The 27,325-nt window shown below is 46.6% G+C and overlaps 1 protein-coding gene and 1 long non-coding RNA gene across 4 annotated transcripts in view; one reads left to right on the forward strand and one right to left on the reverse strand.

Annotated features, from left to right (window-relative positions):
- The window catches only part of RCAN1 (regulator of calcineurin 1), a 117,070-nt gene that overhangs the window by 61,607 nt on the left and 28,138 nt on the right, over nt 1-27,325 (forward strand). The window lies entirely within an intron of this gene.
- Nucleotides 20,357-24,525, reverse strand: LOC129552458 (uncharacterized). Of its 3 annotated transcripts, none has more exons than XR_008685242.2 (4): nt 24,390-24,525; nt 24,081-24,226; nt 22,968-23,105; nt 20,357-20,650 (listed from the first exon to the last, which is right to left on the reverse strand). It is a non-coding gene; the product is annotated as an uncharacterized LOC129552458 (long non-coding RNA). The 3 variants fall into 3 exon arrangements; XR_008685243.1 differs by lacking the exon at nt 20,357-20,650 and adding an exon at nt 22,385-22,509; XR_008685244.1 differs by lacking the exon at nt 20,357-20,650 and adding an exon at nt 22,396-22,506.

Below are 27,325 nucleotides of genomic sequence, written 5' to 3' on the forward strand. Positions count from 1 at the left end.
TCGGTTTAGAACGGCTCTCCCATCTTCCCTGGACTCTCAGGACCTGGACACTTTTGATTTGTCATTTCATTGAATGGCCATCAGTCTGATGTTTCCTCATGATTAGATTTCAGGTCTCATATCTCTGTTTTTGGGTTTGTTTTTTTTTCTTTTAAGTACACCTCAGCAGTGTTAAGTATATTGACGTTGCTGTGCAGAGATGCTGCTGTCCTAGACATTTCGGGTGTAAGAACCCTGCAAGAGGATGCGGGCTTTGCTGGCACCGCCATCCCCCATCCTGTTCTCCCAAAGACGTGCTCCCTCTGAGCTCCGCGGTCCTCCCCAAGGCAGGCCCCGGGCCTTTCTTCCTGTGCCACCCGGTTGTCCAGCCTCCCCTAGAAAACATGCTTTCCTAGGAATGCCTAGCCCATAGTAGGCATTCGTCCAGTGATGGCCAAATATTCAGAACGCTCGGAGGTAATTATGGCATATAGAGTAATTGGGTTGTTCAGGAGAACAAGCGTGTTCCCAGACTGATGTCACTGCGGACGTGATCAGGGCTCCAGGAGGTCTTTATTGATTTACAGCTAACATGTGACCTTCAGAGGTTACCCCAGTGGGAAACAGAGCTAGACGGTTGTTTTACGTGACTTCATAATGGAATTCACAGAGCACTCAAGATTTTCTTGAAGCACTGGTTCTGCCTGACATCACATAAAATATGAGGCTGATCTGGGAGTGGCCGCTTCAGTTAATGCAGTCACATTTAAGAGGATGTAGTGGAGTGTAACACAAGTGCACTGGAATGACACACGGTGTGCAATTTTCTGGGTAGATCCTTGAGTCGAAGGAGATAGGATCTTGAGCCTGTGAAGGAGCCCAGCCCTGAGCCTGTGGAAACTTCAGTGGGCCGGGAGCCAGTCCGGTGTGCACCAGCCAGCTTGAACAGTAAGACCATTGTACCCCTCCCAGCCCACCAGTGACATGGGGCCAATGTTGACAGAATAGTTCCGAGTTAAAATTCAGCCTTTATTGGTGTCGACACTGTATGAATTCCCGTTTAGCTTCTTTTCATAAACAGATGACCCAGGTAACTAACTTTTATGTAACCTAATCCAGGAAGAGGTAAACATTTTCCAGAGAGAGCTCATTCTTGCAGTTCTGCTGTCAAATATTCAAACTAGTCATGCAGCACTAGCAACAGTATTTTATTATACTCCTGGAGGAAAGGAAAACTAGTCCAATGCATTTTGGTTTACATACAGAGCATCAGAATGGTACTTAAATAGGATACACAGGCAGATCACTGTTTTCTTTCTTTCTTCTTCTTGTAACTGTTTTAGTGTTTTTTTCCACCGAGTGGCATGCAGGATCTTAGTTCCCTGATGAGGGATCAAACCCATGTCCCCTGCATTGGAAATGCAAAACCTTAACCGGAGTGCCAGGGTAGTCCCTAGATCATTATTGTCGACATCAAAAATAGTCCAGCCACGGCTTACAGATACACGTTGGGGATTTTTTTTCTGGTACTAAAAATAAAAGTTTTAAAGTAACCACTTGCTAAGAAGAGTTTCTTGGTGCTGGAGAAAATGGCATACGTTTTATCCCTTATTTACACCGATCATGCTTTCAGTAAGGCGTTCGTGTGTGAGTATCCTCAGAGAGGCTGTGCTGGATGTTACTCTTTTGGTTCATCATTTCACCATTCATTATTCTCCATGTAACTTCCCAGGCTCTCGCTGTGCTCCCTGAACAGATGTATCCTTCTGATGTCTTTGGGAAATGATGTCAGTTTTTATGATTTTCGATTTTTCGACATCTTGTTTTTGTTGTCACTTCAACCAGATTTTCTTCTGGTACATTTCAAGTTATTGCATTAAGTATTAAAATTATTAAAGAATTGCAAAATAGTTTCCATTATAAAACCATGTTTTCATTATTTAAAACTATTCAGTAACCTTCCTTATGGAAAGATGTTTTCCAGTAAATGGATGTCCTGTGAAAATCAACAGCCTTGAGGTGAATATCAGTATGGACCTTGTCTGCCCGCAGCTGTTCTTGCTCATCAGTTTTTATCCTTATTCACTATTACCTGTCTCTTCTAAGTACAAAAGATGGAGAAATGGTAAGGACTTTTTAAATTCTTACATAAGTCTAGGTTCTAATCCTTCTATCGAGTAGTTCACAGAGGTTTTTTACATTTTTATTGAAATATATTTGATTTACAATGTTGTGTTAGTTTTAGGTGTGTAACAAAGTGATTCCCATATATATATATATATATATATACACACTTACATTATTTTTTAGATTCTTTTCCATTGTAGGTTATTACAAGATGTTGAGTATCATTTCCTATACTATACAGTAGTTGGTTATCTATTTTCTATGTAGTGGTATGTATATTTTAATCCCAAACTCCTAATTCATCCTCTTTGGTAATTGTAAATTTGTTTTCTATGTCTCTGAGTCTACTTCTCTTTTGTAAATAAGTTCATTTATATCATTGTTTTTAGATTCTATATATAAGTAATACTGGAGAAGGCAATGGCACCCCACTCCACTACTCTTGCCTAGAAAATCCATGGACGGAGGAGCCTGGTGGGCTGCAGTCCATGGGGTGGTGAAGAGTCGGACACTACTGAGCGACTTCACTTTCACTTTTCACTTTCCTGCATTGGAGAAGGAAATGGCAACCCACTCCAGTGTTCTTGCCTGGAGAATCCCAGGGACGGGGGAGCCTGGTGGGCTGCCGTCTATGGGGTCTCACAGAGTCGGACACGACTGAAGCGACTTAGCAGCAGCAGCAGCGTGACTGATGCCGTGTATTTGTCTCTCTCTGTCTCTGACTTAACTCACCTAGTGTGAACATCTCTGGGTCCATCCATGTGCTACAAATGGCATTATTTCATCCTCTTTTGTGGCCAAGGAACATTCCTTTGTGCATATATACCACATCCTTATCCACACATCTGCAATGGACGCTTAGGTTGCTCATGTGTCTTGGCTATTGTAATTAGTGTCGCTAGGAATATTGGGGCTACGTGTATCTTTTCAAAGTAGAGTTTTCTCGGGATTTATGCCCAGAAGTGGGATCACTGCATCACATGGTATCTCTATTTTCAATTTTTAAGGAACCTCCACTGTTCTTCACAGTAGCTGCACCAAATTACATTCCTACCAACAGTACAAGGAGGGTTCCCTTTTCTCACACCCTATCCAGCATTTATTGTTTGTAGCCTTTCTGATGATGCTGTGAGACCTCACTGCCTGGTGCGAGGGGATACCATGTTGTAGTTTTGATTTGCATTTCTCCATAGAGGAATTGTTTTGTTTTTAATTAATTTATTTATTTTAATTGGAGGCTAATTACTTTACAATATTGTGGTGGTTTTTGCCATACATTGACATGAGTCAGAGACACATATGTCCACAGAGGAGTTTTAAAACCAACCTTCCTCACAGAAACTTCCCGCCCCTTCCAATGTGGATGCTTTCTCACTAGCCCCTTCATGGGTAGCTTGCATCTGTGCTGACATGTGCCTTTGATGAGCCAACACCTTCAGACTAAAGCATGCTTGTCAGGATCACAAATCACGCACTTCTGTTTAACAGTTTAGGCTGATTTGGGGGTTGTGCTAGAGTGCTCAAGAATGCCTAGATCCTGACGTCTTGGATTCAAAAATAAATTTGAGGAAAATTTTTTAATGGTCTTAACTCTTACCTCAGTTCAGAACCTGACATGAATGAGCTCACCAACTAACGTCACCTTTAAGACATGTTTACTAACTCACCACAGAAATCTGAGGACAGTGTATATACCTCAACTAGGCCTTTTTTGGCACTGTCTTAAGGATTTACAAGAACGTGTCTTTGGTTATAGCCATCCTGGGTAATAACAGTCAGAGGGCACGAATGTGCATGTTACCTGTTGCCAGTAGGAGCTTCGTGACCTTAGGCAACCGATCTGAGCTCACTGAGCCTCGTTTCTGCAAAAGCAAGGATAATAAAATCCTCCTCTATATCATCCGAGGATTTCAGGCAACTCAAATGAGTTCACAAGTGACAAGACTTGTGAACTGCCAAGCGTGGGTTGAATGTAACTTAAAATTACTGTTATTCAGAGCCGGCATAATAAACCGGAAAGGGGGAGCTATGTTCTCAGATGATGATCAGGACCTTCTATGGGACCCAGTTCTGGATATTTTGACTGACTTAATCCGTGGAACAAGGGGATATTTGACAGAGTGGCATCTGAAGCATTAGGCTAACTAGACCATTACCAGCAGGACCTTTGTGCACCTTACAAACAAGTTCTTTATCTTCTCCCTTGCCTATGAAAGTTATAGAGCCGCCTACATAATAGGATTCAGTGTGGAGCTTATTAGCTTGAACTTGTCTGAACTCATTTCACAAGCCTACCCGCCCCTATCTAGAACAAACAGGGTCAGATAAAGAGTTCTTACGAAAGAATCCTGTGCTGTGAATCAAACACAGATCACGTTAAACTTCCTGACACTACTTAATTTTTCGGGCAAGTTTTCTTTCTTATTCCCCCACCCCCTTATCCTGACCTTGGATGAATTTTCCAACGATTCCTGGAATAAGAAGGCTACATTCATCCATCTTTGCATCCTCACAATTTCCAGTGACTCTTAATAGGAATTTCATGCAGCTAGGCTGACAGTAACTTATGTTCTTTTTTTTAAAAAAACGATAATGATTACTCGGAAGCCTATTTTTAGTATTCAGGTGAAATGGTTTTACAGTGCTCCATTAGCATAGCTATTAATACACTTGAGTGTTAACGTCTCTGCTTCGCTTCCCCATAGTTTGTCCTGTTCTGTAAGCTGAATTATGTTTCAGGTGATGTATGATCTTTCCTGTCCCTGCTGTCATCCCCCTGGAACTCCTTTACCATTGATTTTGCAACAGGTGGGCCAGATCCAAGGAGGTGAAATGTGCTCCCCAGTGTGGCATAGCTTGTTTTTGCCAAAGCTGGGGCCAGAGACCGTAAGTGACTCCTGGACCAGTGTCCTAAAATGCCATCAGTTCAGTTCAGTCGTGTCTGACTTTTTGTGACCCCATGGACTGCAGCACGCCAGGCCTCCCTGTCCATCACCAACTCCCGGAGCTCACTCAAACTCATGTCCGTAGAGTCAGTGATGCCATCCAACCGTCTCATCCTCTGTCGTCCCCTTCTCCTCCTGCCCTCAATCTTTCCCAGCATCAGGGTCTTTTCAAATGAGTCAGTTCTTCGCATTAGGTGGCCAAAGTATTGGAGTTTCAGCTTCAAGACATCAGTCCTTCCAATGAATATTCAGGGCTGTTTTCCTTTAGGATGGACTGGTTTGATCTCCTTGTTGTCCAAGGGACTCTCAAGAGTCTTCACAGCTCCTTGGAAAACCAGAGTAAAACCTCGGCTCTTCAAAATCCTTACAACAGCCAGGTTTTCTGTAGGAAAAGGATATACCATTCTGATTGTTAGAAGTTTGATGTTTAACTATTTGGAGATCCTAAAGGAAAGTGACCCTGAATGATTGATGGCATCACTGGCTATGAGTTTGAGCAGACTCCACGTGAAGTTTGCTTCAATGTTTGCTTCAAGTTCACCTATCCATGGTGAAGGATAGGAAGCCTGGCTTGGTGCAGTCTATGATGTTGCAAAGAGTTGGGTACGACTGAGTGACTAAGCGACAGCCATTTGAAGATTAGTGTCTAATGTTTCACAGTCTGTCCTGCCTTAATCTTAAATAGAGATGAAAGGAATTTTTTTTTTTGAGAATTTCCTTTCTTGGTAATTCTTCATTTTTAAAAAATGTATATTTGTTTTTTGGCTGAGCTGGTCTTTGTTGCTACCATGCAGGCTCTCTTGAGTTGCGCAGAGTGGAGGCTACTTCCTAGTTGCGGTGGCACAGGCTTTCACTGTGGCTTCTCTTGCTGTGGAGCTTGAGCTCTAGGGTGTGCAGGCTATAGCAGCTTCAGTTCCTAGGCTCTCCAATGAAGGCTTAGTCTGTGGCACATGGGCTTAGTTGCTCCACGGCATGTGGGATCTTCCCAGACCAGGGATGGAACTCATGTCTCCTGTATTTGCAGGCGAATTCTTTGCCACCGAGCCATCAGGGAAGCCCCTTTTCTTGACAATTCTTGATAATGCCTTTCCTAGCTGATTCCAACTCATCAGGCAGTCTGAGCTTTAGTTACTGTGTGTTGCCTTAGGTGGAGGTGATATGGTTTATAAGATAAAAAACAGCAAGCCCGAGGCCTGCTTTCTTATAGAAGGTCACTGGCCTTGCAGACCTTTTGATGATTTTTTTTTTTTTTTTGAGCATGTTCCTTTGTTAATCTGTCAGGGCAGGGGGCCACATGGGATAACATCTGCCCTGGAGTGGCCAGGTGTCTTGGTGAACTGTCAGTGGCATTAAGAGAATCAGGCTTTTACCATCAGTAGTTAGTGGGGCCACAGGCATCTCCTTGATGGCTTGATCTTGTCAACATGGTTTGCCGCCGGGTATAATGGATCAGTCTTCACTATTTTAAGAATTCGTGTCAGGCCGGGTACAATTTCACTGTTGCTTTGCTGCGGATCCTGATTCCAAGTCAAACATCCAAGAGAATTACGCCTGACGTTGTAGCCTCGGTTCCTCATCTGTGAGAAAGCAATCTCGCTTTGTGTCCCAGAGAAGCCTGAGGATGAAGGAGAGCAGGGGCCAAGTACCTGCCCCCAAAACCTGTCGGTAGGAAGCTGCAGCTTACAGGAGCTGCTGTTTCCCCGCCTCCTCATCATCACCACGGTCGCTGATGGGTGATCAGCCTCATCTTCTCCGGTGAAAACCCGACGCCGCCTTTCTCATCTTTTAAGTACCTCCAAGTGTCAGTCGCTCAGTTGTGTGTGTCCCACTCTCTTCAACCCGCAGACTGTAGCCCGCCAGGCTCCTCTGTCCCTGGGGTTCTCCACGCAAGAATACTGCAGTGGGTTGCTGTTCCCTTCTCCGGGGGATCATCCCAACCCAGGGATCGAACCCAGGTCTCCTGCATTATAGGTGGATTCTTTACTGTCTGAGCCCCCAGGGAATCCAGTGTGAAAATACTTTCATTGTGAAAGTTGTTTTAGTGTTTTTTCTTTTAAAAAATTGTTCCAGAAATTAAAAAGCTCACCACTTGATCCGTGCTAATACGCATCTTAATGTGTCGCTCACTTCAGTGTCTTCCCCAAGCTTGGAACAAAGCATATTCTGACTTTGAAAGCTGTGTGCCGGGCTTTCCAGGTGTTGGGTTGGGGTTTTGTTTTCTTCTTCTTTAATAGTTATTTATCACTTTGGCTGTGCCGGGTCTTAGTTGTGGCACTCCGGATCTTCGATCTTTGCTGCAGCACGTGGCAACCGGGGATCGAACCCAGGGCCCCTGCATTTGGGGTTCAGAGTCTTAGCCAGTGGACCACCAGGGAAGTCCCTGGGTTGGGTTTTATTTCCAGGTCTCTTCTTGAGTCTCTCTCTGACTTGGGCGGTCACATGATCTGCATCAGTCTTTCCATAGGTGATATAAAAGCAGGTTGCCCCTGCCATACCTCATTGGATTGTTGTGGAAGTTATGAGTTAATGTCTCTGAAGTGGGTGGCTGGAATGAGCCATGCAGGTATGAGGTGTCCACGTGGCTTGATGGTCAAAGGGACGTCGCTCTTACCCATGGCTCTGGTTTGGTCCTCACAGCTTTGAAGTACCATAAAGCATCCAGTGTTTGATCAACTGTGCAGTGATAGCATCTTTCTCAGCATTGACCTGAGACCTTTTGGATCATGTGACTGACCTGACCCAGTTCTGATCGAACCCAGTTCCTACACATTAAGAAACAAAAACTTTGATTCTGTCATGTCCTCCTTCAAAAAATGGGCTGAGATATTCCCAGGTGCCTATCTTCCAGCATTTTGAAAATTGTTCTAAATCTTTACCCTATTGTCTGTTTGGGGCTGCTAGGTCAAGTTGTGTCTAAGAGTTCTGTTGTATACTTTGTGTCAGAGTCTGAAAATTTTCACTGGAGACCTCACTATCTTGAAAAATTGCTAAAAATGTAAAATTGTGTATTTTCAATTTGTATGGATTATACATTTTATTACGAAAGCCGTCTGTGTCGGTTTAGCATGGGTGCAGGTGCGCACAGTCGTGTCCGACTCTGCAGCACCCTAGACTGTAGCCCACCAGGCTCCCCTGTCCTTGGGATTCTCCAGACAAGAATACTGGAGTGGGTTGTCATGCTCCTCCAGGGGATCTTCCTGACCCAGGGGTCGAATCTGCATTGACCGGCAGGTTCTTTCCCATCTGAGCCACCAGGAAAGCCCCAGGTAATGCTGCCCTTATCATTTTGCTACTTTTTAAAAATAACTTTGCATTTATGAAGATTTTCAAACACGTGCAAAAACAGAGTAAATAGTCTAATGAACCCCAAGAACTCAGCTCATCACCCAGTTTCAGCAGTGATCAGCACATGAAACCTCCCTCCCAGCCTTACACCTCGGGGCAGTTTTAAACGCTCACCCCCTAGCGTTGTATCATTTCAAGGATATGCATATCTAAGAGAAAAGGAGTCACAAAAGTTCTTTCTTAATATCAAATATCGATTCTGTATTTCAATTTCCCAAACCGCCTCAAGAATCTGTTTTTGTACTTAGCGTGTTTGGATCACAATTCAGATAAGACAGACCCATTCCACTTGGTTGATATTTCTTAAGATCTGTTAATATCTGGGTTGTCTGTCTGGTAGAAAGTCCCTTTTTAGACACTTCTTGGCAATAGCACACTGTTAGCACATCCCTTTATACGCCTATTTATCGTGAACTCAGAGATCTGAAAAGTGGTCAAGTCAGAGTGTTTTGTTAGCTCTGTTTTCATTTACGTGAGATGTCCTGTTACTGCTGCCCATCAAGAGGTGCATACCGTCTTGTTGTCTCCCCTTTCGTGTGTCAGATGAGTCCATCCCTGAATCGCTGTGTGGTCAGTCTGATCCAGCTTCTAAAATTCCCCGTCAGCTTTTCACCTCCTGGTTTTAGCTGCCACTCTTGGCCCTGGCCTCCTGAGTGTTTCATTAGCGCTTCAGCACCCAGTGCATAACTTACTTTGAAAGGTTTTTCCAAACGTGTCCCTCAGTGGGTATCAGACACGTTGAATGATTGTCAACTTGATTCTTTTAAGGAAAAAGTGATTGCCTGATTCAAAATGTTTTCACATCTTTATATAGAAACACACATATTTTTCGGGTTGTTAACTAGAAAAATAAAAATAATTCTAAATCTCAAAGATAGGAGATGAGTATGGGCTTCCCCAGTAGCTCAGTGGTAAAGATTCCCACCTGCATATGCAGGAAACGCAAGAGACTTGGGTTCAATCCCTGGGTCGGGAAGATCCCCTGGAGAAGGAAATGGTAACTCACTTGTGTATTCTCGCTGGGAAAAACCCCATGGACAGAGGAGCCTGGCGGGCTACAGGGATCACAGAGTCAGATGTGACTGAAACGGAGCACAGCATGGGGCCTGAGAAATAATTAGTAAAGAGTTGGCGTGTGTACTCTTTTCCCATAAACTCCAATTAAAGAGTTGAAATGTCCATTGTTTCTGAGGGTTTTGTTTTTTTTTTGTTGTTGTTGTTATTTTTTTTTAGAGAACACAAGTGATTTTAAAGCATTTATCTTCCTCAAAACACAGGGAAATCAATTTAAAGTACTCCACATTCATGTTGATGTATGGCAAACACCAACACAATATTGTAATTATCCTTAAAAAAGTTCTAAGTGCCAAAAAATAAAAATAAAGTTCTCCACACTAAAGGAATAAAAGATAAAGTACCCCATGTTCCTTTTGTTAATAATGTAAAAAAAAAAATCAGTGATTAAATAGTGAAGTTTTCTTTAAACAAAGCATAATGGTGATCCCATTTTACAAAACAGAAGGGTCTATACTCCTTCTAAGAGCTGACTCATTGGAAAAGACCCTGTTACTGGGAAGGATTGAAGGCAGAAGGAGAAGGGGCGACAGAGGATGAGATGGTTTGATGGCATCATTGACTCAATGGACGTGAGTTTAAGCAAACTCTAGGAGAGACTGAAGGACAGGGATGCCTGGCATGCTGCAGTCTATGGGGTTGCAAAGAGTCAGACACAACTTAGTGACTGAAAAACATGGGCTTCCCTGGTGGCTCAGATGGTAAAAAATCTAGTTGCAATGTAGGAGACCCGGCTTCAATCCTTGGGTCAGGACAGTGCCCTGGAGAAGGGAATGGCTACCCACTCCAGTATTCTTGCCTGGAGAATTCCATGGACAGGGGGCCTGGTGGGCTGCAGTCCATAAGGTTGCACAGAATCAGACACAACTGAGCAACTAACACTATACTCCTTCTCATTCTTTTACATCCTCATCTTGATTTCAGACCTCTTTTTGGTGTGAAAATATTTCTGCTTTATAGCTTACTTGTTTCATAGAAAGTAGATCTGATTCTGAATTGAATTCAGGAACTTTTGATCACGAGCCCAGGACTATGTTACAGCCTCATCTCCTGGAGTGTGTGATGTCCTTGTGAAGCCCAGAAACATGGGTCCATCTGATGAATTTATGACCAGAAGTTCATCTGGGTCTTAGACTTAAGATTCTTAAGTTGTACCTAGGTCTCTGGATTGTATATATTATTCCACTTTTTATGTGGAATAAGCTTCATCAGAATCATTTCAGGAAATGAGAAAAGTAGGATATGGTGATGAGTCAACCTTGGAAAACTACAGCATGGAATGAATTAGTCAGAAGAAGGGTTTCGGTGGCCAGCGTGAGCTGTGTGCTCTCAGGAAGTGGTGTGACTTTCCATGGTTTTATGTTCTGCAAATCACGTGGCAGAATGCTCCAGACACCTGGAATCTTTCTTTTTTTTTTTTTTTAAGCCACAAGTTTTGAGATACAATTGTAAAGTACCCTGGAGTGAAAGCACAGCCCCTTCAGTAGTTGGGCCGCCCTACTGACAGCTCGAATGGGTTTCCACCCCAGTCCCACTCCGTGGGGTATACAGACATTTACCTGAACGCCCTTTGGGTGAAGCCCTTTTGAGTCAAGTCAGAAAAGCAGTCAGTCTTGACAGAGTCACTGCTGCTGAGGGGTGGCCTCTGTCCTTTTGTCCCTGATACTTTTTTTCATACTTAGTGTGGCTGGTTATGAAGCAACGTCATTCACAGTCAGCAGGAGGGTTGCTCTCCCGGTGTTGTGCTGTGTTTTGGAACGGTGCTCTGAAGTTCAGAACCAGGCGGTGTGACCTGGCCTTCCATCATCCTGTTTAAGGGCAAAGGGAACCTTGAGGAAATGGAGTGGATTAAAAGTTTGAATCTTGTAAGTTTCTTAAAACTACCTCACTAGAGGAAACCGTTGAAAACGTAGTCAACCGGTAAAACTAAACACGGAGAGAAGTCGGTTTGTGGTTTTACTGGCAATAGAGGTCAGTTAGACAGTCGAGGGTAACCAATCACCTCTGTCCTCTCCGTTAGGCTTGGTCGGTGCAGATAACATTCAGTATTACAGCTTGGGAGATAGATGTACAGACAGAGAGAGACTCAGAAAGAAATAGGGGTATACCTGTATCCTCCATTAGTTGCTCAGTCATATCCGACTCTTGCGACCCCATGGACTGCAGCCCCCCAGGCTCCTCTGTCCATGCGTTCTCCCGGCAAGAGTACTGCAGTGGGCTGCCATTTCCTTCTCCAGATATATGGATGTGAATATATATATATATATTTGTTTTAACCAGCTGATCTAGTGGAACGATTCACTAAGAACAGAGCCTACGCCTGACTGCTCAACTCCCATTGAACACCAGCGAGAGTCCAGTTGACTCTGTCGCCCTTGGCGACCTGAATGATAAACATTCCTCTGGAAGAACCCTGTCAGCCAGGTTTGCCTTGTTTGCCATGCGTGGCCACCTGGCAAGATTCCTGTGGAGAATTGCCTGTCCGCACGTTAACCCCAGGACTGCTTCGTGTCCCTGTCACGTGGCATCGCTGGTAACGATCAAACCCTCTCCCTCCCCTTCCAGCCTGGACCTCACCGTGTGCCACAGATGGATGCTGAGCAATCTCCCCTGAAATTCACGCTTCAAAATCCTAGGCCCCATCCCCATGTGACGGGATTAGGAGGGGTGGGGCTCAAGGAGGCGATCAGGTCAGAAGGCAGAGCCCCATGGATGGGATTAAGTATTGTTGCTGCTCTGTCATGTCTGACTCTTTGGGACCCCGTGGACTGTCACCCCCTCAGGCTCCTCTGTCCATGGGTTTCTCCAGGCAAGAATGCTGGAGTGGGCTGCCGTTTCCTTCTCCAGGGGATCTTCCTGACCCCAAGGATCAAGCTCACATCTCCCTCCATTGGCAGCCATGAGCAAGCAGATTCTTTACCACCCTGAGCCACCAGGGCAGCACGGATGGGATTAGTGCCCTTGTAAGACAGACCCCAGGAGAGCTCCGTGCCCCGCCTGCCACGAGGACACACTGACAAGACAGCCCTCTGAACCAGAAACTGGGCTCCCACTGGGCACCACACCTGCCAGCACCTCGGTCTTGGACTTCCCAGTCTCCAGAACTGTCAGAAAATAAATTTCTGCACTTTTTCCAAGCCATCCAGTCTATGGTATTCTGTTTTAGCAACAGAACAGACTAAGTCAGCAGGTGTGGGCATCACCCGGACCCCTTGTGAATAGGCAGACTCTGCTTCTCTGGGTCTCAGGTGGGGCCTGGTGTTCTGCGTGTCTCACGGGTCACAGGTGAGGCCGGTGCTGCCCGTTCAGGGCCGCCCCATGAGTATCCGTGCCACCCAGGGCAGCAGTGCATAAATGAACTCTGTCTGCAGAGTTAGCAAGAAGCCCAGCCCCGAAGGGTGTCGTCCCCTGATGCTAATACCCTGTGTGTCCACAACCTCAAGTCTCTTGACATGACGTTCATACCACCCCCTGCAGGACTGGGAAACACCCCAGGATGGAGGAGCCTCACAGGCACGTGGCAGGAGTCTCCTGCTGGCCCTTCAGCCAGCATCAGGCCCTGCACGCCATCCTCTGAGCCACACACAGGGCGGTCTGCCCCGGACTCTGCCTGGAAAGGCCTGGTAACTGCTTCCCTTTCTCCACTGACCGTACTCTCTGTTAGTGTGAAGAAGATTTCTAGAACAATTGGTCATCTAAGTCTGCTCATGGGACCATGAGCCCTACTCTTCTTTGTAATCTATGTTTAACTGGAGGATGATTGCTTTACAGTGTTGTGTTGGCTGCTGGCGCACATCGGCATGACTGAGCCGTGGGTGTACGCGTGTCCCTCGCTCTGGAACCCGCCTCTCGCCCACCCGGCCCCACACCTCTAGGTCGTCAGAGAGCACCAGGTGGAGCTCCGTGCATCACATAGCAAATCGCACTGGCTGTTTTACAGATGGTAGTGTATGTGTTTCAGTGCTCCTCTTTGAATCCGTCGCACCCTCCCCTTCCCCCACCGTGCGCACAAGCCTGTTCCCTGTGTCTGTGTGTCCTTTGCTGCCCAGAAAATAGGTTCATCAGTACCATTTTCCTAGACTCCATGTTATGCGTTGATATACAGCATTTCTCTCTGACTGACTTCTCTCTGTAACACAAGCTCTGCGCTTAATCTTCATCCTAAGATTTGTTTTAATTACACCCACCGTGTCTTCATCCACCAATGTGCAGGGCTCAGAAAGTTCAGAAGGACAAGAAAGCATTTCAACTTTAGTGGCCAAGGGAGAAATGCTGGACGTTCCACCAGTGACGATTTGAGAGGCTTAATTCCTTAAGGCTGATTGAAAGAAAGAAAGAAGAAAGAATGGTCCCCAGGGAGGCCCCCACCCTAGGCCCTGCAGCACTTGCTGTATTTCAGAGCCACCCATTGTCAGAACGTGGGTTTTGTGTTTTGGACTTGCTGACGAATCGTTAAATCAAAGTATTGGAGCTGCTTTCCGCTGCCTCTTTCTCCCTTGATTGCTCTGATGGAAATAGATTGAATTTCTCATTGGTTATTTTATGACCATGGAATTTTCAAATAAACCAGCAAATCGACATCATTATTTTAAGATTCTAGGAAATATGATTCAGGGTTTGCCATTTTTTTCCAAGGAAGAAACTGTTATAGATATTTTCTGCAAGGGTAAATTTCTGTAACTTTTCCAGTTAGAAGCCGGCCAGCAACCTTTCACACAGCCGGTTTGAAAAGAAACAGTGTTTGGAATGTAGGAGTAAAAATAGTTACTCTTGGCTTGCTCGCACCCTCATGGATGGCTTCGCTTGGTGTAATGGGTGCCTTTGAAAGCCTGGCCTCTGTTTTCCTTGGGTCTTTGTTTAGGAGAAAAAAAAAAGTCCCATTCCAAATGATTGCCAAAAATGTGGCATTTGAAAAGGCAAGTGTAATCATTGTCATCGAGTTGCCTGTCTTACTTTATCAACATCACAGAGTTCTGTGGTTTTGCGTGTATGAATGTCTGACTTAGGGCTTGGTCCTGGGTGATGGCATGATGTGAGTTCCATCAGATACACAGCAGAGCTTTGCACACACCACTGTGTGTGTCAGAAGAGAGCTGGCTGTACATTCCAGTGGTGACATTCCTTTCCAAATGGTTTTCTTCCAGTGCCTTTTCCTTGAAAACATTCAGGCAAACTTCTGCAGAGACTTTATATGAGGATTTTTGGTAAGAGTGGTTATATGGTTGTGTGTGCATGCTCAGTCATGTCCAACTCTTTGCAACCCCCTGGAACTGGAGACCACTTGGCCGCATCTCCAAATACAGACACATTCTGAAGTCCTGGGGGGTTAGGACATCAACACAGGGATTTGGGAGGGAATGCAACTCAGCCCATAACTAAGGTCTTTGAAACTGCAAAATTATTTCTTAAACTTGGATTCTTTTGTATTCCGTCCACTCCTTTTCAAGAATGGTCCTGTCAGCATCTCAGCAGGGGGATGGCAGATCTGGAATTTTACCGTGGAAGTAAGAATTGCAACAGCAACCTCGTTCTCCAAGTGATATTTCTGGTCCCTGGGGAGGGTTTTACTCTGGGAGAAATGGATTAGGATAGACATCCTGAATGCTCCATGGGTAACAGCATGGACCTCTGCCGCTTCAGAGTCCCAGCTGTGCTTCCTCCCTGCTCCCTGGCCCACCTCGCCATGGAGGCTGCAGGACTTCTGGGGGTCGGCCCTAGGACAGACCCCTGGCTTCTGTGCTCAGGAGCTCTTGAGGTCAGTGCAGGGGGCCAGGTCTACCCTGGGGTCCCTGCCAGCTCCTCCAAGAACCACAGTAGAGTCATATCTGGGCCCCCAGCAGTGCCTGGCCTGTGGTAGACATTCCCCGAATGGGTGGATTTCAGAAGCATGTCAGCCATGGGGGCTACTGACCTCCTTGTCCTGTGTCACGTCCTCCATGCCACCCGGTCTGTTTAGCGGCAGAGGATCCCACTCGTGGAGTTAACCGTCACCCTTTGCTTTGGGTAAGCTGGGAGCAAGGTGGATGGGGCAGTCCTGTTTCAACCTGGGCTGGAGGAGAGAGTATTCATTTTCCAAATCTGCCTCCACAATTGGTCCTCTGGGGGTCTAGCTGCCCACCACCAACACTGATTTTGAGCAACCACAGCCCGTCCTGTAACAGTTACATCTTTAAACCACCTAAACCACCAGGTGCCAAAATGAACATTGTTTTTGAAGAAATGAAGATAATAATTACACTGAGTTACAGGCTGTCCGAGAAAGTGCCGTACGGGCAGATTTCGCCATTTTGAACATAGGCTACCAAAACCATGACTGCTGGGTGCCTGACTCTACCCTTTTGCCCAGAACCCTCAAGAGCCACTGACAGCCTGAGTCAGAAGACGCCAGGACCCAAACAGGGCAGGCATGAACACGGCGCCTTAGTCACCAGCCAAAGACACACAGCTTCCGTTCGTCACATGGGATGGAGACCGTAATGCGCCTAGTGGGCCCTATCACCACGTCCGGCAAACAAAATCTCACAGGCCCCCTCCCAGCTGTTGACCACAGGGCAGTTCGTTTGGTAGTGCCAGTCAGCAAAATCACCAAACCTAGACAAAATGAGAAACAAGCTCACAGAATAAGCATAGGGAGGAAAAAGCATGCATTTCTTTGTAATCGCTTTATCCTGTGATAGTCCTTTGCTTGAATTTACAATATAAAACTTGGAAGAAAGTTTTCTTTAGGTGACACCTAGAGAGAATTTTGGGCTTCCCAGGTGGCGCTAGTAAAGAACCTGCCCACTAATGCAGGAGATCTAAGAGATGTGGGTTCAATCCCTGGGTCAGGAAGATCCCCTGGAGGAGGGCATGGCAACCCACTCCAGTATTCTTGTCTGGAAATCCCATGGACAGAGGAGCCTGTCTGGCTACAGTCTACAGGGTTGCAAAGAGTCAGATATGACTGAAGTGACTTAGCACATACACAAGACAGAATTTAACTTTCTTCTGCCAGCCCATGACATTAGTAGATTTACTAAAAGATGCAGACATTCATAACAGCTTTTTAAATTATTATGAGTAATATTTTCCAGTGAAAACTTTTATTTCTCATCATGTTTAGCAAAATATCAATTGTACCACTATAGTTAAAGACAAAGATTTTGATGCCGTAATAGTATTTAAATTATAAGTACATAAATGTTGTGTTAAAATGTACTGTGCTTGACTCGCTGATGTAGAGAGTGAGCTAGTGGTAGCCAGTGGGGAGAGGGAAGGGAGAGCGGGCAACATAAAGGTAGGGGAGTAAGAGGTACAAACCATTAGGTATAAAGTAAGCTACAAGGATATATTGTATAACACAGGGAATATAGCCAATATCTTATAACAACTATAAATGGGATATAATCTTTAGAATCGTGAATCACTATGTTATACACCTGTAACATATAATACTGTACAGCAACTATACTTCAGTTTTTAAAAAAATACTGTGTTCCTATTTCAAAGGCTTCAATAGTGCTGCTGCTGCTGCTGCTAAGTCACTTCAGTCGTGTCCGACTCTGTGTGACCCCATAAACAGAAGCCCACCAGGCTCCCCCTTCCTTGGGATTCTCCAGGCAAGAACACTGGAGTGGGTTGCCATTTCCTTCTCCAATGTGTGAAAGTGAAGTCGCTCAGTCGTGTCCGACCCTTAGCGACCCCACGGACTGCAGCCTACCAGGCTCCTCCATCCATGGGATTTTCTAGGCAAGAGTACTGGAGTGGCTTGCCATTGCCTTCTCCGCTTCAATAGTGCAGGAAATGTAAATCCTGAGCACGTACTGACTTAACCTGTTTGACCGCTTTTATCCTTTTGAAGTCTGTACTTTCTGAAGTTTACATTTGAAATCTCAGCTTTCCCAGTCTTAAGAGGTCATTCCAGAGCTTTTGCAGGAATCAGCGATGTCATTTTATTAAGAAAACTTAATATTGACTTGACTATTGTATGTTTGTTTCAGAAATCTGAATCATCCAGCTCACATCTAACCTTGCAAAACAAGTTTCCTATGTAGTTTTGAAAGCAAACAGTACCCTGTAATTAAAACACATTGAACGTCTTAATCCAGTGTTTCTCACAAAGTGATAAAGTGTAGTTCTTAGGAATGTGAGTTTAGAACCCATAGACTTCGGTTCACAATCCTGGTTCCAAAGCTGACAGATAGGGAGTCTTCTTAGCTCACTTGATGAAGAATCTGCCTGCAACGCAGGAGACCCGGTTTCATCCCTAGGTTGGGAAGATCCCCTGGAGAAGGAAAAGGCTACCCACTCCAGTATTCTGGCCTCGAGCATTCCATGGACTGTATGGTCCATGAGGTCACAAAGAGTCAGACACGACTGAGCGACTTTCACACTTCACATAAGTTAATCACCTGAAATTTCTCACAAGTGTGACTGACTTAACAAACACCATGAAAATGCTGCCGGGTCCACTCCAATAATTAGCTCATCTCTGCAAGCAAAGAACTTATACAGGAATATGGTAGTGAACTGTACGTCCTAAGTCGCTTCAGTTGTGTTCAACTCTTTACAACCCTGTGGACTGTAGCCCTCCAGGCTCCTCTGTCCATGGGATTCTCCAGGCAAGAGTACTGGAGTGGGCTGCCATGCCCTCCTCCAGGGGATCTTCCTGACCCAGGGGTTGAACCCCTGTCTCTTGTGTCTCCTGCACTGGCAGAGGCACCGCTGTGATGAAATTCCACAGTCTGGGTGGCTTCGATAGCAGACATGTGTTTCTCACCGTTCTGCATTCTGGGGAGTCTGGGGGTCAGTGCGCGCGGTGCGGGCTCTGGTGTGAGCGCCCGAAACCCCACGGTGAGGCCTGAAGGCGTGCATCTTCTTGCCGTGGCCTCACATGGCAAAGGGACAGCAAACTCTGCTCTTTCTTCCTCTTGATAGCTTTTTATTTTTTTTTCTTTTTTGGCTGCACCACATATATTGTCACCCTGCTTACTTAACTTATATGCAGAGTACATCATGCGAAATGCAAGGCTGATGAATCCCAAGCTGGAATCAAGATTGCCAGGAAAAATATCAATAACCGCAGATATGCAGATGACACCACCCTTATGGCAGAAAGCAAAGAGACTAAAGGGCCTCTTGATATATGTGGAAGAGGAGAGTGAAAAATCTGGCTTAAAGCTCAACATTCAAATAACTAAGATCCTGGCTTCTGGTCCCATCACTTCATGGCAAATAGATGGGGGAAAAGTGGAAACAGTGTCAGACTTTATTTTCTTGGACTCCACAATCACTGTGGATGGTGTCTGCAGTCACAAAATTAAAAGATGCTTGCTCCTTGGAAGAAAAGTTATGACCCACCTAGACAGAGTGTTAAAGAGCAGAGACATCACTTTACCAACAGAGGTACATCTAGTCAAAGCCATGGTTTTTCCAGTCGTCATGTATGGATGTAAGGGTTGGACCATAAAGAAGGCTGAAGTCTTCAACATATGAGATTGGGGTGGGGGTGGGGGAGATACAATTCCATCCATAGCAGAGGGAGAGACACTTAGTTTTTATCTCATTCTCCTGGCCCTTTCATGACAAATTTATACTTTTTCTGCTGGGACTTTTCCCAGATTTTCTGTATTTGCTGCGGGTATTTGCCTCTATGGCAGGTAAGGGTCTAAGTGTGGAGATGATAGATCATCCAGGAAAGCTTTTCTCTTGGCTCCACTGGAAACGCCCAGATCTCTCAGGGTCCTTCGTGCCTGGCTCAGGTCCTGAGATGACAACTGCTAGGGACCCTAGTCCTTCCCTGACACCATGACCCCTTGGTTCTGGGAGTGGCCTGCCCGCGGCCTGGTGGCAGCCTTTCTGTGACCCTTTCGGTTCCAAACAAAACACGCCACCCAAACCCACTGTGCTGCTCACTATGTAGATGTTTCGAAGCAAGGACCCCAATAGAGAAGGCTGTGGGAGGCGTTCAGTCATGCAGACACATCCCTGTAATCCAGAAGCCCGTTGTTACTAAGTCACGCACTTGTGACTCATCGTTTCTCCACCTTTTCAATTTTCCAGATAAGACATTGTAATGGGGCTAACAACTTATGCTTCCTGTTTCCCCTCTCAGTGGGGAGAAAGACACTCTCTTTCCATGTCTAAAATGGAATCGAACACTTACTGTGACATGGACATCTCAAGGGAAAACCCATTGCTATTTTGAACCTGCTTCCTCCTATTCTTCAGTTCCTGGTACAGTGGGTGTTGCTTATGTCCCCTGACTTCTACTTACTGAACTGGAGGGTTACACTAACTTAGTTGCTTATTAGTGTTTGAGGACCCTGTGTTTATCTTCAAACTACAGTTTTAAGCTACAGGTGGTTTTTCTTTGATGTTCATGTATGGGCCACCTGTAGACAATATGTGAAAAACTGACTCATTGGAAAAGACCCTGATGCTGGGAAAGATTGAGGGCGGGAGGAGAAGGGACAACAGAGGATGAGATGGCTGGATGGCATCACCAACTCAATGGACATGAGTGTGAGCAAGCCCTGGGAGTTGGTGATGGACAGGGAAGCCTGGCGTGCTGCAGTCCATGGGGTCACAAAGAGTCAGACACGACTGAGAGACTGAACTGAACTGGTACAATATATTGGCATTACTGGGATTCTTTTCAAATCTTTTAATGCTCAATTATTGCAGTAAGCGTTTTGTAAGTGAAAGCGTACTTAGTTTGAAGCAAATAAAATGGTTTTTATGTTTAAAGCAAAACCAAACCTAATGGAAAGGAAGAGACAATGAACACGTTACTGAGTCAAGATTTTTATGTCATTTCCTCTTAGAGCCAAAATTTAGTAAGTTCTCTGCCTGCTGGCAAATGTTTGGAGCCAGAGGTTGTTATTAGGCAGAGTTTTGGGGGATTTTTGAATGGAAAAAGGTAAACTTTTGCCTGGTGTGATTTCTAGGCATTTTCTGAGTCACCAAAATGTTTGTTGTTATCCGTTTTATTTCTGTAAGTCACTTTCTTTTACCACTCTTCCGATGATCAAAGAGCATGTTGTATCTCTGAGGGATGTCATCTTATTCAAGATGCACTGAAATCTTCCAAGTTTTCCGTGTGTTCAACCGAGCAGTTGAGACTTGGACAATATCTCCTTTGGACCCATTTGAAATGACATGTTCCAAAGGAACTCTCTGTTAAAAGAGGTCGTTGTTTCCTGTTGGACAAGACATTAAATGAATGTGTTTGGCTCACTGGGGCTGTCCTTAGAACGTTAGAACAAACCTGCTTGAGTTCAGATCCCAGAGTTATTGTCCTTCCAGGAATGTTTGTAAATCATGGGAGACATCGGGGTTGCAGTGGTGACGGGGGGTGGGGCGGGGCCGGGGAGAGCTGCTGGCCTTCAAGGAGGAGTCCCTGAAACAGTCTAGGATGTAAAGGGCAGGACCACATGGGAAAATTCATTTCATCCAAAACGTCCTGTTTCAGGGGCATCTACATCAGTCAAACTTGTCCAACTGTACTTTTCAAAGATGGGAAGCTTGTTGTATGTCAATAAAGTTGTTTATTGTTGTTCAGTCGGGTCTGACTCTTTGCCACCCCAGAGACTGCAGCATGCCAAGCTTCCCCGTCCTTCACTATCTCCCGAGGTTGCTCAAATTCCTGCCCATTGAGCGAGTGATGCCATCCAACCCTCTCATCCTCTGTCACCCTCTTCTCCTCCTACCCTCAGTCTCTCCCAGCATCAGGGTCTTTTCCAAGAGGTGGCTCTTCACATCAGGTGGCTGAAGGATTGGAGCTTCAGCTTCAGCATCAGTCCTTCCAGTGAATATTCAGGGTTGATTTCCTTTAGGATGGACTGCTTTGATCTTGCTGTCCAAGGGACTCTCAAGAGTCTTCTCCAGCACAATACAATTCTTTGGCATCCGTTCTTCGGCCCTCAGCCTTCTTCATGGGTCAACTCTCACATCCATACATGACTACTGGAAAAACCATGCTGCTGCTGTTAAGTCGCTTCAGTCGTGTCCGACTCTGTGCAACATAGATGGCAGCCCACCAGGCTCCACCATCCCTGGGATTCTCCAGTCAAGAAAACTGGAGTGGGTTGCCATTTCCTTCTCCGGTGCATGAAAGTGAAAAGTGAAAGTGAAGTCGCTCAGTCGTTTCTGACTCTTAGTTACCCCATGGACTGCAGCCTACCAGGCTCCTCTGTCCATGGGATTTTCCAGGCAAGAGTACTGGAGTGGGGTGCCATTGCCTTCTCCAGGAAAAACCATAGCTTTGTACTAAAAAAAAAAAAAAATATCGTAAGTGTAAAAGTCCTGAGAAACGTTGAGACAAGCCTCACTTGACTCTTAGGACATAAAGGATCTTCCCACTCTACACCCGCCCCCATCCTTCACAGGGGGCAGACTGAGTGACCTCATCTCCTTTCTCAGTGTTCTTTCACCCGTGTCCCACATTGCAGCAGCTTTCCTCAGAAGCCACAAGGAGCCCGAGATATACTTCCTCATTTGCAAAATGGCCTTCTTAGTCAGGACTCAGACCAGTTCTCAGTGGGGGCCCACGCTCACATATGTCCCTAGCCCAACCTTTTGTTGGAAAATACGAAGCCGCAGTTCAGATCGTCCTCCGGCCGGGCTTCGGAAGGGTGGGTAACACGTGCTGACCAGGCCTGCACTGCCCCCCGTGCAGTGCTGTGGTGTCCCCACCCCAGAGCAGGAAGCAAACTTGAGGAGACAGCGAAACAAAGCCAGGGTGTAAGGCAGGGTGCTGGTCTTGTGACTTTGCTCAGCTCTTGCCTCCTGGTTTAGTCTGCACTCCGCTGAGAAGTCAGGGGGTGCCGCTGAACCAGATTGCACCCCCGGTTGCAGGTGCAGGGCAGGGGAAAGGTGGTCCCAGCAGCTCCCAGCACTGACGGGGCCGGAGGAGAAGCTTCGTCCACATATCAGATGCCCCCATCTTATCTCACTGCCCCCTGGCCTTCAGGGACACGCCGTGGTGTTCACATGGCACAGCATTACGAGGTTCCCCGCTGGTACCCGAGGGTCCCCTCTGCACGCATCACCGGTGCTGCTAAGACGTAAAGGGTAGTTCTCAGGGGGTGCATGCTAAGTAGCCTCAGTCGTGTCTGACCCTTTGCGACCCCATGGACTGTAGACCGCCTGGCTCCTCTGTCCATGGGATTCTCCAGGCAAGAATACTGGAGTGGGTTGCTGTGCCCTCCTTCAGGGGATCTCCCTGACCCAGGGATCTAATTGGCGTCCCTTACGTCTCCTGAATTGGCAGACAGGTTCTGTACCACTAGAGTCACCTGGGAAGCCCCCCAGTTCTAAGTGAAAGTGAAAGTGTTAGTCACTCAACAGTCATGTCCAACTCTCTGTGACCCCATGGCCTATAACCCACCAGAGTCCTCTGTCCATGAGATTCTCCAAGCAAGAATACTGGAGTGGATTGTCCTCCCCTTCTCCAGGGGATCTTCCCAACCCAGGGTTTGAACTCAGGTCTCCCACCACTGCAGGCAGATTCTTTACCATCTGAGCCACCAGGGAAGCGCTGATGGAAAGTGGGTGTTTCCAGAGAGCAGGGCAGTTTCTCCTTCACTTGCTCTCTCTCAGGGACCAGCGTGGCTCCTCCTCAGGAGGTGCTCAGCAGAAAAGCCTGATGAATGACTGAGGAAAAGAACCCCAAATCAGATTTTCCTCCACTCATTTACAAGTTTTAAAAAGTACCAGGTATCTTTTTCTTTCCTTTTTTTTTTTTCTAAATTCCTCTTTTCAGTTCAATATTTTGGTGTTTACAGAGAACACGATCATGAATTCATTCAATCACTCAGTCCACAGAGAACCTCTGAGCCGTCTCCCGGAGGCCGGGGCCTGGGCTGGATATGGCAGGCAGCAGGAGGTCACTTTCCAGTCCTAAACTCCAGACCAGTTACCGCTGTCAACGTGTGCTGGGAAGGAAAGGGAATGCTTAACAGAGGACTCGGCCGTGTCCGAGGGGCAGCGTCTCTGAGGAGTGGTGTTTCTGTTGTTTTTCATTGGGACTCAGACTTGGAGCAGGCGCGGGAGGCGGCCCAGCAGAGAGCTGCCTGGATAAAGGTCCTGAGACATGAATGACATGTTTCATTCATGGATGAGTCCATGAACCAGGACAGTGGCTGGAACTGGCCTGCATCGCGGGTGGGACTTGAACCAAGGGATGGCAGGAACCACTTATCGTGAGGCTGGGATTTTCTCCTGAGGGTGAATGGCGGCCATAGGAGGGCTCACAAGGAGAGGACAGGTGGGTTCTTAACACCTGGCTTGGGAACATCTCAAAGAAGAGTGAGCCGTGGTGCATTCTCTGAGGCTCACCTTCCGGCATCCTTCCCCCGATGCTTCCTCCTCCCTGTGCTCCAGGCCCCATCTGAGGAGCACCATGCAGCGAACTGGGCGGAGCTTCCAGCCGTCCCTTCCGATAAGCAGGCTGCCTTTTTTATTGTTCAGTCACTTGGTTACGTCTGACTCTTTGCGACCCCCATGGACCGCAGCATGCCTGGCTCCACCGCCCTTCGCTATCTCCCAGAGTTTCTTAAATTCACGTCCGTTGAATAGTGATGCTATCTAACCATCCCATCCTCTGCCACCTCATCCTCCTCCTTTTACCTTCCATCCTTCCCAGCATCAGGATCTTTTCCAATGAGTCGGCTCTTCGCATCAGGTGGTCAAAGTATTGGAGCTTCAGCTTCAGCATCAGTCCTTCTTCCAGTGAATATTCAGAGTCAGTTTCCTTTAGGATGGACTGGTTTGATCTACGGCATGGCCAAAATGAAATAATTAGGTTAGAGAAAGATAAACATGCGAACACTAATCCAAAAAAGACAAATCAGAAAAGCTGGGAGAAGTGAGAAGGGTGCAGAAGTATGAACTGGGGGAAGATGGAACCGGGGACAGAGGCAGGACAGGTGCCCCCACCTTCCTGTCCCTGTGCCAGGCCCTGTCCTGAGCCCTGGGGTGCAGCTTTAACAGCCTCACAGCCACCCTAGGAGGTAGGCCTTGCTTTTATAGTTTCAGAAACTCAGGTCAACCTGGCCCTGCTTGCAGCCTCTCGGAAGATGGTGTGTGGTCCTGCCTTCCCTGGCCCCACTTCCCTTAGGACTTTCCTTTTGTGGCTGTTTTATGGGTAATAGCTCCACCTGCTCTGAACCCTTAGGTTGAGGGGGAAAGGGAAGTTTCCATGGCCCCGCCTTGTCTGGTATTTGCAGAATGTCTAATGATCTGTCTGATATTCCACCTGAAAAGGGAAGGTCTGGAACACTGTGTGTTTATGTGTGTGTGTGTGTGTGTGTGTGTGCTTTTTAAACTGTTTCAAATGCAGCAGAGGAGCAGAAAGACCCTTGGAATATATGCTAGGACAGCTGCAGCTGATAATTACCGCATCTGAAGTTGCCTAATCTCTGCTGGGTGGGCCCCTTGTGGACACCAGAGGTGCTCAAACTTGCACGTGCATTCCAGTCACCTGGAGGGCTTGTTAAAACCCAGAGCTTCTGATTCAGTAAATATATGCTCCGCTGTGTAATGAAATACCACAAGTGGAATGGCCTAACTCAACACCCACTTATTAGCTGGGAGGTCTGGAGTCAGAAGTCAGGGTGTGTAGTCAAGAGTCGGGGTGTGGTGTGGCCAGCTTCTCTGCTCCAGGTCATACAAGGCTAGCATCAAGTCACAGGTGGGGCTGCCTTCCATCTTGGAGGTCTGGGGAAGAATCTGCTTCTGCAAACGCTCAGATCCCCATTTCTTTCCAAGGCCACCCTCTCCCCTTGAGGCAACTTACATCCTGACCCCTTCCTCCATCAAGCCAGTGACAAGGGATCTCTCTCACATGTCAAATCTCTGACTTCAGAAAGAGCCTGGTCTCTTCTAAGGGCTCAGACTGGCTAATCTCCCTTTCATACACTGTGGGGTGTGACACTGGAAAGGGAAATGGCAACCCACTCCGGTATTCTTGCCTGGAGAGTCCCATGGACAGAGGAGCCCGGCGGGCTACAGTCCACAAGGTCACAGAGTGATAAGCCAATCACGGGTAAAGCCCATCGTGGCCATGGTCCTGGGGACAATGTTATGACTGGAGTGTCCACCCGGGGAGGGGGACAATGGGCCATTTTAGAATTCTGTCTGGTACAGTAGGTAGGGCAAAACTGTGCACTTCTAACACATTCCCAGGCAGAGAGAGGCTGCTGCTTTGAAAGCACTTTGGGAGAACTACTTACTTAGGCTAACTGTACCACCTTTAACTTTTGCTGTTGTTGTTCAGCCGCTGAGTCATGTCTGACTCTCCGTGACCCCACAGGCTGTAGCACACCAGGCTCCCCTGTCCTTCACTGTCTCCCAGAGTTTGCTCTAACTCATGTCCATTGAGTCAGTGATGCCATCCAACTGCCTTATCCTCTGCTACCTCCCTTCTCCTTTGGCCTTCAATCTTTCCCAGCATCAGGGTCTTTCCCAATGTGTGGGTTCTTTGCATCAGGTGGCCAAAGTATTGGAGCTTCAGCTTCAGCATCAGTCCTTCCAATGAGTATTCAGGACCGATCTCCTTCAGGATGGACTGGTTGGATCTCCTTGCAGTCCAAGGGACTCTCAAGAGTCTTCTCCAACACCACAGTTCAAAAGCATCAGTTCTTCAGTGCTCAGCTTTCTCTATAGTCCAACTCTCACATCCATACATGACCACTAGAAAAACCATCACTTTGACTATTCGTACCTTTGTTGGCAAAGTGATGTCTCTGCTTTTTAATATGCTGTCTCGGTTTGTCATAGCTTTCCTTCCAAAGAGCAAGTGTCTTTTAATTTCATGGAAGTGGTCACCTTTGACTTAGCTTATGCCTAAGTTACAGAAGAGAAAACTGTTTTGCGTCTAGAGGTAATATTCAAAATTTGTAGCGACTAGGACCTTGTGGGCACCAGTCAGTCAGAAAGGATACCCACCAGTCAGGGCAGATGCTGTCAGTGTATAACCACTTAGTCTTCCTGGCTGGCACATGCTGATGGAAGAATCCCAGCAAACGAGGGCTGGAGTCTGTGCTTATACCTGAGCTGGGACTTTGGCTACTCCGCAAGCTAAGATTAAAGAGGAAATGTCCCAACAATGCTAAGTCAGGAAAAGAGAAATAAAGAGATGTCTTACTGATTCCGAAATTGATTCATCTTCTTTTCATTCTGTGTACTCCATGTTCTATAACCTCCCTCAAGGTTAAGATCTGGGTTAGTTTCCTATTTCTGCTGTAACAAACTACCACAGTTTTAGTGCCTGCAACCACACAGGTTTATTATCTTGCAGTGCTGGAGGTCAGAACGCCAAAATCACTCAGTGGGCTAAAATCAGGAATTGGTTTCCCTGCCTTTTTTCAAGTTCTAGAGGTGAAAGCATTGGTTCACAGGCTCTCATCACTTTGACCTGCTTCCATCATCATATCAGGGTCCAACTCTGACCTTCCTGCCTCCTTCCCCCTGCCCCCGGACAATCTCAAGGTCATCTCCCATGTCAAGGTCCTCAGTTTAATCACACCTGCAAGGTCTCCTCTGCCTTGCAAGGTCACGTGTTCAGAGTCCCAAGGATTAGGACGTGGATGTCTTTTGAGAGGCCGGTCTTCAGCCCACCTCACTATGCAAGGCCCATAGTTACGTGGATCACAACAGCAGACACTTTCCTATTACTTGGCCTGTGCCAAGCCCTTTTTAGACATTCAGTTCAGTTCAGTTCAGTCGCTCAGTCGTGTCCGACTCTCCGCGACCCCATGAAGCACAGCACACCAGGCCTCCCTGTCCATCACCAACTCCCGGAGTTCACGCAAACTCATGTCCACAGAGTCGGTGATGCCATCCAGCCATCTCATTCTCTGTCGTCCCCGTCT

Source organism: Moschus berezovskii, chromosome 1, assembly GCF_049115385.1.
Source record: "Moschus berezovskii isolate FMDL1 chromosome 1, NW_MosBer_1.0, whole genome shotgun sequence".
In the NCBI taxonomy this organism is placed as follows: domain Eukaryota; kingdom Metazoa; phylum Chordata; class Mammalia; order Artiodactyla; family Moschidae; genus Moschus; species Moschus berezovskii.